Source organism: Sapajus apella, unplaced genomic scaffold (genome assembly GCF_009761245.1).
Source record: "Sapajus apella isolate SASKATOON/1434 unplaced genomic scaffold, GSC_monkey_1.0 scaffold83, whole genome shotgun sequence".
NCBI lineage: Eukaryota > Metazoa > Chordata > Mammalia > Primates > Cebidae > Sapajus > Sapajus apella.
This window is the reverse complement of record NW_022437023.1, coordinates 4,504,500-4,515,525: the sequence shown is the minus strand read 5'-3', so window position 1 is coordinate 4,515,525 and position 11,026 is coordinate 4,504,500. Positions and strand designations below refer to the sequence as shown.

At 47.6% G+C, this 11,026-nt stretch overlaps 1 long non-coding RNA gene across 1 annotated transcript in view; it reads right to left on the bottom strand.

The window, feature by feature from the left end:
- LOC116533710 overlaps window positions 1-10,526 on the bottom strand; it is a 12,609-nt gene extending 2,083 nt beyond the window's left edge. The window contains exons 1-2 of the long non-coding RNA XR_004261409.1: window positions 10,403-10,526; window positions 10,316-10,319 (exon numbers count right to left, since the gene is read on the bottom strand). This is a non-coding gene — a long non-coding RNA (uncharacterized LOC116533710). The remainder of the gene's footprint in view (window positions 1-10,315; window positions 10,320-10,402) is intronic.
- Between the last annotated feature and the right edge of the window lie 500 nt (window positions 10,527-11,026).

Genomic DNA, 11,026 nt, shown 5'->3' with positions numbered 1-11,026 from the left:
TTCACCATGTTGGTCAGGCTGGTCTTGAACTCCCGACCTCAGGTGATTCACCCGCCTTGGCCTCCAAAGTGCTTGGATTACAGACGTGAGCCACCACACCCCGCCAAGAAGCTACTTTTATAGCTCTGTCACTCTGGCCTGTCACAGTATTTTAAAATCTTCATTCTGCAAATGGCAGACCTCTTATCTTGTAACATCTTTATATTTGATTAGTAGACCTACATGCTTTTATTAGAATTTCCAGCACAAATACTGAAATGGACCAGGTCAAAACCTGCCCCATGGCACATCACCATTGAGCCTCCTCCAGACCCTTGGGTTAGGAAAAATGAGTTCAGTGTCACTTTTTCTTTTCTTTTTTTTTTTTACAATCGGGTTTCTCCATGTTGGTCAGGCTGGTCTTGAACTCCCGACCTCAGGTGATCTGCCCGCCTCAGCCTCCCAAAGTGCTGGGGTTACAGGCATAAGCCACTGCGTCTGGCCCTACTGTCACATTTTAAAGTGTGACAGCTAATGTAGACGATGTCGGAGGACCGCGGGATGAGCTTGAGAGTGGAGCAGCAGCTGTAGTAAACAGCATGGTGGTTCCTCAGAAAATCAAACAGTTACCATATGATCCAACAATTCCGTTTCTGGTTATATACCCCAAATAATTGGAAGCAGGAACTCAAACAGATATTCGTATGCTCATTTTTTTTTTTTTTTTTTGAGATGGAGTTTCTTTTTTTTTTTCTTTCTGAGATGGAGTTTCACTCTTGTTGCCCTGGCTGGAGTGCAATGTTGCAATCTCGGCTCACCGAAACCTCCGCCTCCTGGGTTCAAGCGATTCTCCTGCCTCAGCCTCCCAAGTAGCTGGGATTACAGGCATGTGCCACCATGCCCAGCTAATTTTTTTTTATTGTTAGTAGAGACGGGGTTTTACCATGTTGGCCAGGCTAGTCTTGAACTCCTGACCTCAGGTGATCCACCCGCCTTGGCCCCTCAAAGTGAGCCACTGCACCCAGTGTTTTTGTTTTTGTTTTGAGATGGAATTTCTCTCTTGCTGTCCAGGCTGAAGGGCAATGTCAAAATCTCGGCTCACTGCAACCTCTGCCTCCCAGGTTCAATTCATTCTCCTGCCTCAGCCTCCCGAGTAGCTGGGATTACAGGCACGCGTCATCACGCCCAGCTAATTTTGTATTAGGTGATCCGCCCGACTCAGCCTCCAAAAATGCTGGGATTACAGGCGTGAGCCACCGCACCCGTCCAGTACAGTTTATATTACAGCTAGTGCTCGACTTACGACCACGATTGGTTCCGACATACCGGTCGTAACACGATTTGGTCGTAAGTTGAGTAGGCTATATGCACGCGGAGATGGTAGTGCTGCCGGAAGCTGGTCCACACTGTTGTACGCCCAGCTGGGCAACGTTTGCGCTGCCAGACGCGGAGCAGTCGTGGCTAGCGATTGTGGTCGTAAAGTCGAATGGTCGTAAGTTGCATAGGTCGTAAGTCGATCAATACCTGTATATATATTTCGTTGTGATTTTAAAAGAGGGAGGGGAGCCTGCTTAGCAGTGGGGAGGGCCTGGCCATGGGCTGGGTGGACAGCTGAGCTGGGATGAGTTGGAGAACAGGCTCACCTTGTCAGAACTGGAAGGTGACAGGAGAGGAGGCTAAGCATGCCCTGCTGAGCCTTGAAGTCCAGGTTGAGAAATTTGCATTTGAGATCCTGAGTCACTTCTTGGGTCAAGCCTTTGTCTCCTGGTTAATAAACAATTTCCTTGGGGTGGAGTAATCCAAGAGCTCTAAAGGTAGCAGGTTAAATTAATGCGGATTGGTTTAGTCATCAGCCATCGGTAGGAGGTTTATCATCAGAGAGTGGGGACAGATGGCATAGGACATTGACCAGGAGTCTGACAGCTCTGGGCTTGTATTGTAATTTCTCCATTCCCTAGCAGTGTGCCCTAAACTAGTGAGTGCCGCCATTTCCTCATCTGCAAACAGGGGATAATTGCAACCTTGTGTAACAGGGATAAAGGGAAAAAGAGTTACATGCTAAGTATTTGTCACTTTTGTCTTCTTTCTCCTGCCAAGGAGGAAGGATGGCAGCTGGCCTGTTCGAATGCTGTTTCAAGAGAGGTGAGGCAGAGCAAAACCCAGAGTAGGTCAAATTTCTTTGAATAAGAAAAGATGAAGGCAGGGCATGGTGGCTCACACCTGTAATCCCAGCACTTTGGGAGGCCCAGGCGGGCGGATCACTTGAGGTCAGGAGTTCAAGACCAGCCCAGCCAACATGGTGAAACTCCATCTCTACCAAAAATACAAAAATGACCTGGGCATGGTGGTGCACGCCTATAGTCCCAGCTACTCAGGAGGCTGAGGCAGGAGAATCACTTGAACCCAGGAGGCGGAGGTTACAGTGGGCTTAGATCGCACCATTGCACTCCAGCCTGGTGACAGAGCAAGAAGAGAGCAGCAGAACTAGGTTTGGGGTGTGGGAGGAGAGAAGCTGAGCTGCTGTGCTGAGGAGTGGGACTTGCGCTGGGATAGAAGCACCTTGTGTTTTTTTAAAATAGTTTCCTCTCTGTGCTTCCCCAGGAGCTCTTAGAAGAGACCTACTATGGTACTTTCTTTTTTTTTTTTTGAGACGGAGTTTTACTCATGTTACCCAGGCTGGAGTGCAATGGCGCGATCTCGGCTCACCGCAACCTCCGCCTCCTGGGTTCAGGCAATTCTCCTGCCTCAGCCTCCTGAGTAGCTGGGATTACAGGCACGCACCACCATGCCCAGCTAATTTTTTTTTGTATTTTTAGTAGAGACAGGGTTTCACCATGTTGACCAGGATGGTCTCGATCTCTTGACCTCGTGATCCACCCGCCTCGGCCTCCCAAAGTGCTGGGATTACAGGCTTGAGCCACCGCGCCCGGCCTCTTTTTTTTTTTTTTTTTTTAGACAGAGTGTCACTCTGTTGCCAGGCTGGAGTGCAGTGGCATGACCTCAGCTCATTGCAACCTCCACGTCCTGGGTTCAAGCGATTCTCCTGTCTCAGCCTCCCTAGTAGCTGGGACTATAAGTGTGCATCACCACGCCCAGCTAATTTTTGCATTTTTAATAGAGATAGGGGTTTTGCCATGTTAGCCAGGATGGTCTCGATCTCTTGACCTTGTGATCTACCCACCTCGGCCCCTCAAAGTGCTGGGATTACAGTATGAGCTACCATGTCCGGCCAGGTGCTTTCTAAGCAGTGTTGGAATCTCAGCATCTTTTTTGAATGCTTGAATGGGCCGCTAGGTGGTCCAGTACGTCTGGGTTCCATTTGCAAAATGTCTGACACATTTTAGGAGCTCAACAAAATGCTCAGTTATTCTACAAGAAGACAGATCTGGGAGCTGGAGAGATAAGGGTTGAGTATCTTCAAAGAGCAGACAGAACACCTTCCTGAGATACAAGACCACTAGGGTAAGTTAAAGGAGTGTTAGCTGCCCCCTCCCCCACATTCTCTTCCTTTCCCTAGAGCTGCCCTGTACAATATGGTAGCCAATAGCCACAGCATTCGCTTTTTATTGTTTTAGAGACAGTGGTCTCACTCTGTCACCCAGGCTGGACTGCAGTGTCACAATCAAAGCTCACTGTGACCTCTGCCTCCTGGGTTCAAACAATTCCCATGCCTCAGCCTCCTGAGTAGCTGGGATTACAGGTGTGCACCACCATGCCCGGCTAATTTTTGTATTTCTTAGTAGAGACAGGGTTTTGCCATGTTGGCTAGGCTAGTCTCGAACTCCTGACCTCAGGTGATCTACCCGCCTTGGCCTCTCAAAGTGCTGGGATTACAGGGGTGAGCCACCATGCCCAGCCAGTATTTGCATTTTAATGAAAAATGAAAAAAAAAATGTGGTTCTCATGCACACTTAGCGATAGGTCAGTACCCGATAGCTACATGTTGATAGTGGCCACCATATTGGACAAAGGAGACATAGAATCTTTCCATCAGCAAGATTCTGTTGGACAGCATTGTGCTAGAAAGATGAGGAAAAAGTCCAAGTAGGTCGGTTTGTTTATACCCTGACTTGTTTCTCAAAGGATCTGAGGCAGCCGAGGACAGCCTGAGGCTATCAGACCAGAGCCCTGTGGCTGGAGCCGGGGAAGGCTGGTGTGTGGGCTGAACCCAGTCAGGAGTGGAGCCACAGAGAGAAGCAAGGCCCCAGTGGGCTGAGCTCCAGGACCCAGATAGGAAATGAGAGGGAGGTGGGGGTGGGGAGGTTGTGGGAGTAAGTGTCAAAGGACAAGGCCATGTGCAATCAGATGTTGAGCAATGAGTCTGCTGCAGGAAGAGTCTCCCCCGTTCCTCTCAGCAGCGTAGGGTTCTCTGACCTGTTTAATCAAGGAGTCTCCTGTGCCCTGCTGTTCTCAGGTTCAGATTCCAAATTCCAGCTAATCAGATGCAATTACAGGATATTGTTGGGTGCAAGTTCTGACTTGCAGCGCCTCGGGTAGTATGCCAGGCCTGGGTCCCTGCATGCCGCCTGGCTGCTGTTTTGAGCAGCCGTCCTGGAGGCGGTGGGGCCAGGAGACATCCTTCCCGGTGTCGGTGCTGCAGAGGCTGAAGGGAGCCAGGCCTGGGTGTTACCCTGCAGCACTTTCAAAGCAAAGACCTGCTCCAGGGGTGGATTCTTCCTGAGGGCAAATCAGAGTTTAAAAAATATTCATTAAATGTGACTTTGTGTTAAACTCATTTCTGGGGATTAAAGAAAAGCCAAACTTATATTAAGATCATTTTAATTTAAGCTTTGTTGGGAAGTTCGAAGATATTGCAGGGTGGGTTGGAGTGCCAAGGGAGCAGCTTCTTATTGCTTAATTTGAGATAATGTATTCCCGTAAGTTTTATTTTTACTTTTATTTTGAGGTATAACAGACTCAGAGCAAAGCACACTCATCTTTACTGTACAGCTTGATAAATTTTTACATATGTATGTACCCATGCAATCGCCACCCAAATCAGAATACAGAACATTTCCAGCACCCTAAAAGGTTCCCTCACCTCCCTCCCGTCCATCAGTTCGGCCCCCCCAGAGGTAATTTGCTGTTCTGATCTACCCCCAACAATCAGCTTTGCCTGTTCTTGAACTTCATATAAATGGAATCGTACAGTGGGTGCCCATTTGTTCCCTGCCTTCTTTTGCTCACAAGCCTGCAAATGATTTTTTTCTTTTTCTTTTTTTTTTTTGAGACAGGGTCTTGCTTTGTCACCCAGGCTGGAGTGCAGTGGCGTGATCACAGCTCACCGCAGCTTCAACTTCCTAGGCTCAAGCGATCTCACCTTAGCCTTCCGAGCAACCGGGACTACAGGTGCGCACCACCATGCCCAGCAATTTTTTTTCTTTTTCTTTTTTTTTTTTTTTGGTAAGGACAGGGTCTCACTGTATTACCCAGGCCAATCTTGACATCCTGGGCTCAAGCTGTCCTTCTGTCTCGGCCCCCCAAAGTGCAGGGATCACAGGCGTAAGCCACCACACCCAGCCAGCCTGTGAACTTTTTTAGGGGAAATTTTTATAGCTACAGATTCATAGTCCTGTACCTGAAACCCTTGGGGCCAGATAGGATTCCGAATTCAGATTTTTTCATGGTTTAGAAAAAAGCCGCAGGGCACACACTGTATATTATGAAATACCCACCGCAGGATCTGGGGCAGCACCTGGTAAACACATAAATATTTTTAAGCAAAGTCCATGAATATTCACACACTAAGTGGTGTAAATAAAGGCTGTAAATAGCCTTGCATCAGTTGGGGGCCATTTTGTTGCCAGATAAGTTCACATCAGGTTAAGTTTTGCAGTCAAATGTTTTATCATGTGGTTTTCAGAAGTTCGAAGATTTTGAAATTGAGAATAAGGGATGGTGGGCCTGCAGTTTCTGGACAAGCCTTTGGCTCTGTGGGAGACAAATGCTGAGTAGTCTCCCATGCAGAGGGAAGTTTGCGGAAACTGGCTACCTCCTGGGAGTATGTGCTGCCCTGCCCACCAGGACAGACTCTCCTGACCACAGCTCGCAGAAGGTCCAGACGAGAACTCCTGACACCGAAGGCGCATCTTTGCTGTGTGGGTATTTTCCTGGGATCTCTACCTTTGCTTAGATTTTTTCACAAGAAACCTAATACTTAATGCTGGGTGCCATGGCTCATGCCTGTAATCTTAGCACTTTGGGAGGCCGAGGCTGGTGGATCACCTGAGGTCAGGAGTTTGAGACCAGCCTGACCAACATGGTGAAACCCCATATCTACAAAAAATACAAAAAAAAAAAAAAAAATTAGCAGGGCATGGTGGCACATGCCTGTAATCGCAGCTATTTGGGAGGCTGAGGTAGGAGAATCTCTTGTGCCTGGGAGGAAGAGGTTGCAGTGAGCCAAGATCGCCCCATTGCACTCCAGCCTAGGAAACAAGAGCGAAACTCCATCTCAAAAAAAAACAAAAACAAAGAAATCTAATACTTAAATACAGTCAGGAGCCCCAGCTAGAAGGCATCCTTAAGATCAAAGAATTGGGCCGGGCGTGGTGGTTCACACCTATAATCCTAGCACTTTGGGAGGCCGAGGTGGGTGGATCATGAGGTCAAGAGATCGAGATCATACTGGTCAACATGGTGAAACCCGGTCTCTACCGAAAATGCAAAAAAATTAGCTGGGCATGGTGGCGCGCGCCTGTAGTCCCAACTACTCGGGAGGCTGAGGCAGGAGAATTGCTTGAACCCGGGAGGCGGAGGTTGCAGTGAGCCGAGATCATGCCATTGCACTTCAGCCTGGGTAACAAGAGCAAAACTCTGTCTCAAAAAAAAAAAAAAAAAAAAAAGAAAAGAAAAAAAGATCAAAGAATTGCTTAGCTACAGCCCTCAGTTATAGACCTGAGTTTGTTTCTAAGGGACATGAGTCTCAAAGGAATAACGTTTCAGTGATTGGCAGGGGAGGGGAGTGAAAAGCAGCAGACATTGGAGATTGGGAATGTGGAGAAAGATGGGGCAAGAGAGGTTAGTGTGCATGTGAAGGGAGCCAAGAAGAGAATACACACAGGCTCCATGCAGGATTGAGCATGGGAGATTTATCCTAGCGTTGGGGGTTATGTCTTCTGTTTGGGAGCCTGCATTGAGCATCTACTATGTGCAAGGCACTGGGGATGCAAAGATGAATAAGACCTGCTCCCTGACAGTGGCGCCTGTTTATTATGGCTGCATTGCTCCTCTCTGAAGAGCTCTCTTTTCATTTCCTCACTCCCCTCTCCGCCCCACCTCCCCACAAAGAAAACACACACACAGCCAGGAGTGGCCTTGAGATTCAGGCCGCAGGCTCCAGACCTTTTGGGCTCTTTCCTCCACCCCCATCAAAGTGCCTGGGTCCAGGGGGAATCACATGAAGCCAGGAGTTTGAGACCAGCCTGGGCAACATTGTGAGACCCTGTCTCAACAAAAATTAAAAAATTAAGCGGGTATGGAGCTAACATGCCTGTAGTCCCAGCTACTTAGGAGGCTGAGGCAGGAGGATGGCTTGAGCCCAGGAGGTTGAGGCTGCAGTGAGCTCTGATCATGCCACTACATTCCAGTGTGGGTGACAGAGTAAGAGCCTGTCTCTTTTTTTTTTTTTAAGACATATTTTCTGGCCGGATGTGGTGGCTCACTCCTGTAATCCAAGCACTTTGGAGGCCAAGGCGGGCAGATCACCTGAGGTCGGGAGTTCAAGACCAGCCTGACCAACATGGTTAAACCCCGTCTTTAAAAAAAAGAAGAATTAAAAAAATAATAAATAAATAAATAAATAAATAAATAAGACAGATTTTCCCTCTGTCGCCCAGGCTGGAGTGCAGAGGCACAATCTTGGTTTACTACAACCTCCAACTTCCAGGTTTAAGCAATTCTCCTGCCTCAGTCTCCCAAGTAGCTGGGATTACAGGCACGCGCCACCACGCCTGGCTAATTTTTGTATTTTTAGTAGAGACAGGGTTTCACCATGTTGGCCAGGATGGCCTCGAACTCCCAATCTCAGGTGATTCACCCGCCTTAGCCTCCCAAAGTGCTGGGATTACAGACATAAGCCACTGCACCTAGCTGACCCTGTCTCTTAAAAAAAAAAAAAAAAAAAAGACTGGGTCCTACGTCTCATGTTGACGAAGCCCCGTGCAAAGGAAGGAATGTGTTCTGTGCTGACAGTAATGTATAGTTCATCAGGTGCTAATGTTGATTAGAGGCATGGAGTAGTGTCACTGGAGTCTAGTTCCTCCCCATTATTTATTTAGCTGTGTGGCCTGGGGAGAGTCTCCTGCCCTAAGCCTTAGTTTCCTCATCTGTAGAATGAACTTAAGTCTCTACTCCATAACTCACAAGGGTGTTATGAGGATCAAAGGGAAGAATATGGAGGGAGACATAAATGGTAAGGCTTGTCCAGGTCTGAGCTGTGCTTGTGATGTGTTTACTGTATTCCCACTCAAAAAGGGAGGCTTCATTCTGCACTTTAGGTGGCAGCACCTCAGGGATTGTACAGCTAGGCTCCCAGGGGTCCTATAGGGCTGTATGCCCTCATAGGTGACTCAGGAACAGAGTCTCTGCACCCCAAATGTGGTTTCATTCTCTAGTTGCAAAGATTCTTTGGAAAATAATAGTTGTTCATCGATGTTCATTGCAGTGATGTTTATAATAGGCCAAGAAAATTTATTTTTCACTACCATCCCCAAGCCCAGGGAAAGAGAAGTGCCCCAGAAATGGATAAAGACTCACAGACCCCACTTCCCATCCTCCTCAATGCCTCCTTTTGTGGTACTGAGGCAGACCTTTTCCCTAGCATGTAAGGACTAAATAAGGAGCTGCAGCAAGAGCCATGTATAGCCTAGAACCTGAGAGACTTTTTGTTTTTTGTTTTGAGACAGAGTTTTACTCTTGTTGCCCAGGCTGGAATGCAATGGCTCGATCTCGGCTCACCACAACCCCGGCTCACTGCAACCCCCACCCTCCTGGGTTCAAGTGATTCTCCTGCCTCAGCCTCCCAAGCAGCTGGGATTACAGGCATGCACTGCCAAGCCCGGTGAATTTTGTATTTTTAGTAAAAACTGGGTTTCTCCATGTTGGTCAAGCTGGTCTCGAACTCCCGACCTCAGGTGATCTGCCCGCCTCATGACTCCCTGCTGGGATTACAGACCTGAGCCACCTCGCCCGACCAAAACAGAGTTTAGAAAGGTCTTCAATATGAGTAACAGTTCCATTTCCTGGAATGTTTCCGTACAAAAAGATGGAAGGATGAGATCGTTCATCATCACAGCATTATTTCTAAGTGCAGTAAGTTGGAAACAACCATAATAGTGTTCATCCACTGAGGCACGCAGGAATAACCATGGCGTATGCATGCAATTGGCTTCTCTGCAGCCATGAATAATGCATTTCCTACATGATGTTCCACAGACTCAAGCCCCAAGAGGATCCCTCAAGGGATTTTGTGGTGAAATGCGTTTAAGAAGTGCCAGTCTCTGCTTGATGATTCAGAACACACATTAGTAAATTAGAGACTCCAAGAAGTCCTTCAGCAAAGAAGCCCATTTAAATTGGCGTAAGCCTGTGCGTCTCAAACAGTCGGTGGAAGACTCCCAATTAATAGCAAAATGGTCCTAGTGTTCAGTCGAGCCTATTTGGGAAATACCTGTGTAGGAGACGCAAGTGGAAAGAGCAGAGTGAAAAATGCAGAGTTTGAGAGTCTTTGCAGCATGATTTAAATAAACAAACTTATGCAGATTTGTATTTGGAAAATGTCTAGCAGGACGCATGCCAGAACTTTAACAGTGGTTGAGGCCGTGGGATTATAGGTCATTTTTCTTTTCTTTTTTTTTTTTTTTTTTTGAGACAGAGTTTCACTCTTGTTACCCAGGCTGGAGTGCAATGGCGCGATCTCGGCTCACCGCAACCTCCGCCTCCTGGGTTCAGGCAATTCTCCTGCCTCAGCCTCCTGAGTAGCTGGGATTACAGGCACGCGCCACCATGCCCAGCTAATTTTTGTATTTTTAGTAGAGACGGGGTTTCACCATGTTGACCAGGATGGTCTTGATCTCTTGACCTCGTGATCCACCCGCCTCGGCCTCCCAAAGTGCTGGGATTACAGGCTTGAGCCACCGCGCCCGGCAGGTCATTTTTATTTTCTTCTTTGTTTTTATCTTTTAGGTTATTTGGGTTTTCTAAATTGCCTTCCATCGCCATATGTGATATATTTTTTTAAGAGATGGGGTCTCGGCTGGGCATGGTGGCTCACGCCTGTAATCTCAGCACTTTGGGAGGCCAAGATGGGTGGATCATGAGGTCAGAAGTTCAAGACCAACCTGGCCAACATTTTGAAACCCCATCTCTACTAAAAATAGAAAATCAGCCGGGCATGGTGGTGTGTATCTGTAATCCCAGCTACTCTGGAGGCTGAGGCAGGAGAATCGCTTGAACCCAGGAGGTACAGGCTGCAGTGGACCAAGATCTCTTCAGTGTACTCCAGCCTGGGTGACAGAGTGAAACTCCATGTTTGAAAAAAAAAAAAAAAAATTGAGAGCTTGGGGGGCGTTGACAGAAAAAAAAAATTGGCTAGGTGTGGTGACAACGCACCTATAATCCCAGCTACTCAGGAGACTGAGACAGGAGAATCACTTTAACTTGGGATGTGGAGGTTGTGGTGAGCGGAGATTGCGCCATCGCACTCCAGACTGGGTGACAGAGTGAGGCTCCATCTCAAAAAAAAAAAAAAAAGGAGATGGGGTCTCACCTTGTTGACCATGCTGGAGTTCAGTGGCTATTCACAGGCACAATCATAGCACCATTACAACCTGGAACTCTTGAACTCAAGTAATCTTCCTGCCCTAGCCTCCCAAGTAGCTGGGATTACAGGCACGTGCCACCATGCCCGGTTCTATATAACTTTTATAATTAGTAAAAAAAGGAAAAAGAAAAAGCCAGTTGTCAAGAAAAGGATCCAGGAATAGCTAAAGACACTTTCACAGTGCTGCTGCACCTAGAGGAGCTGGGGCCTCCAGCTCCAAGAAGA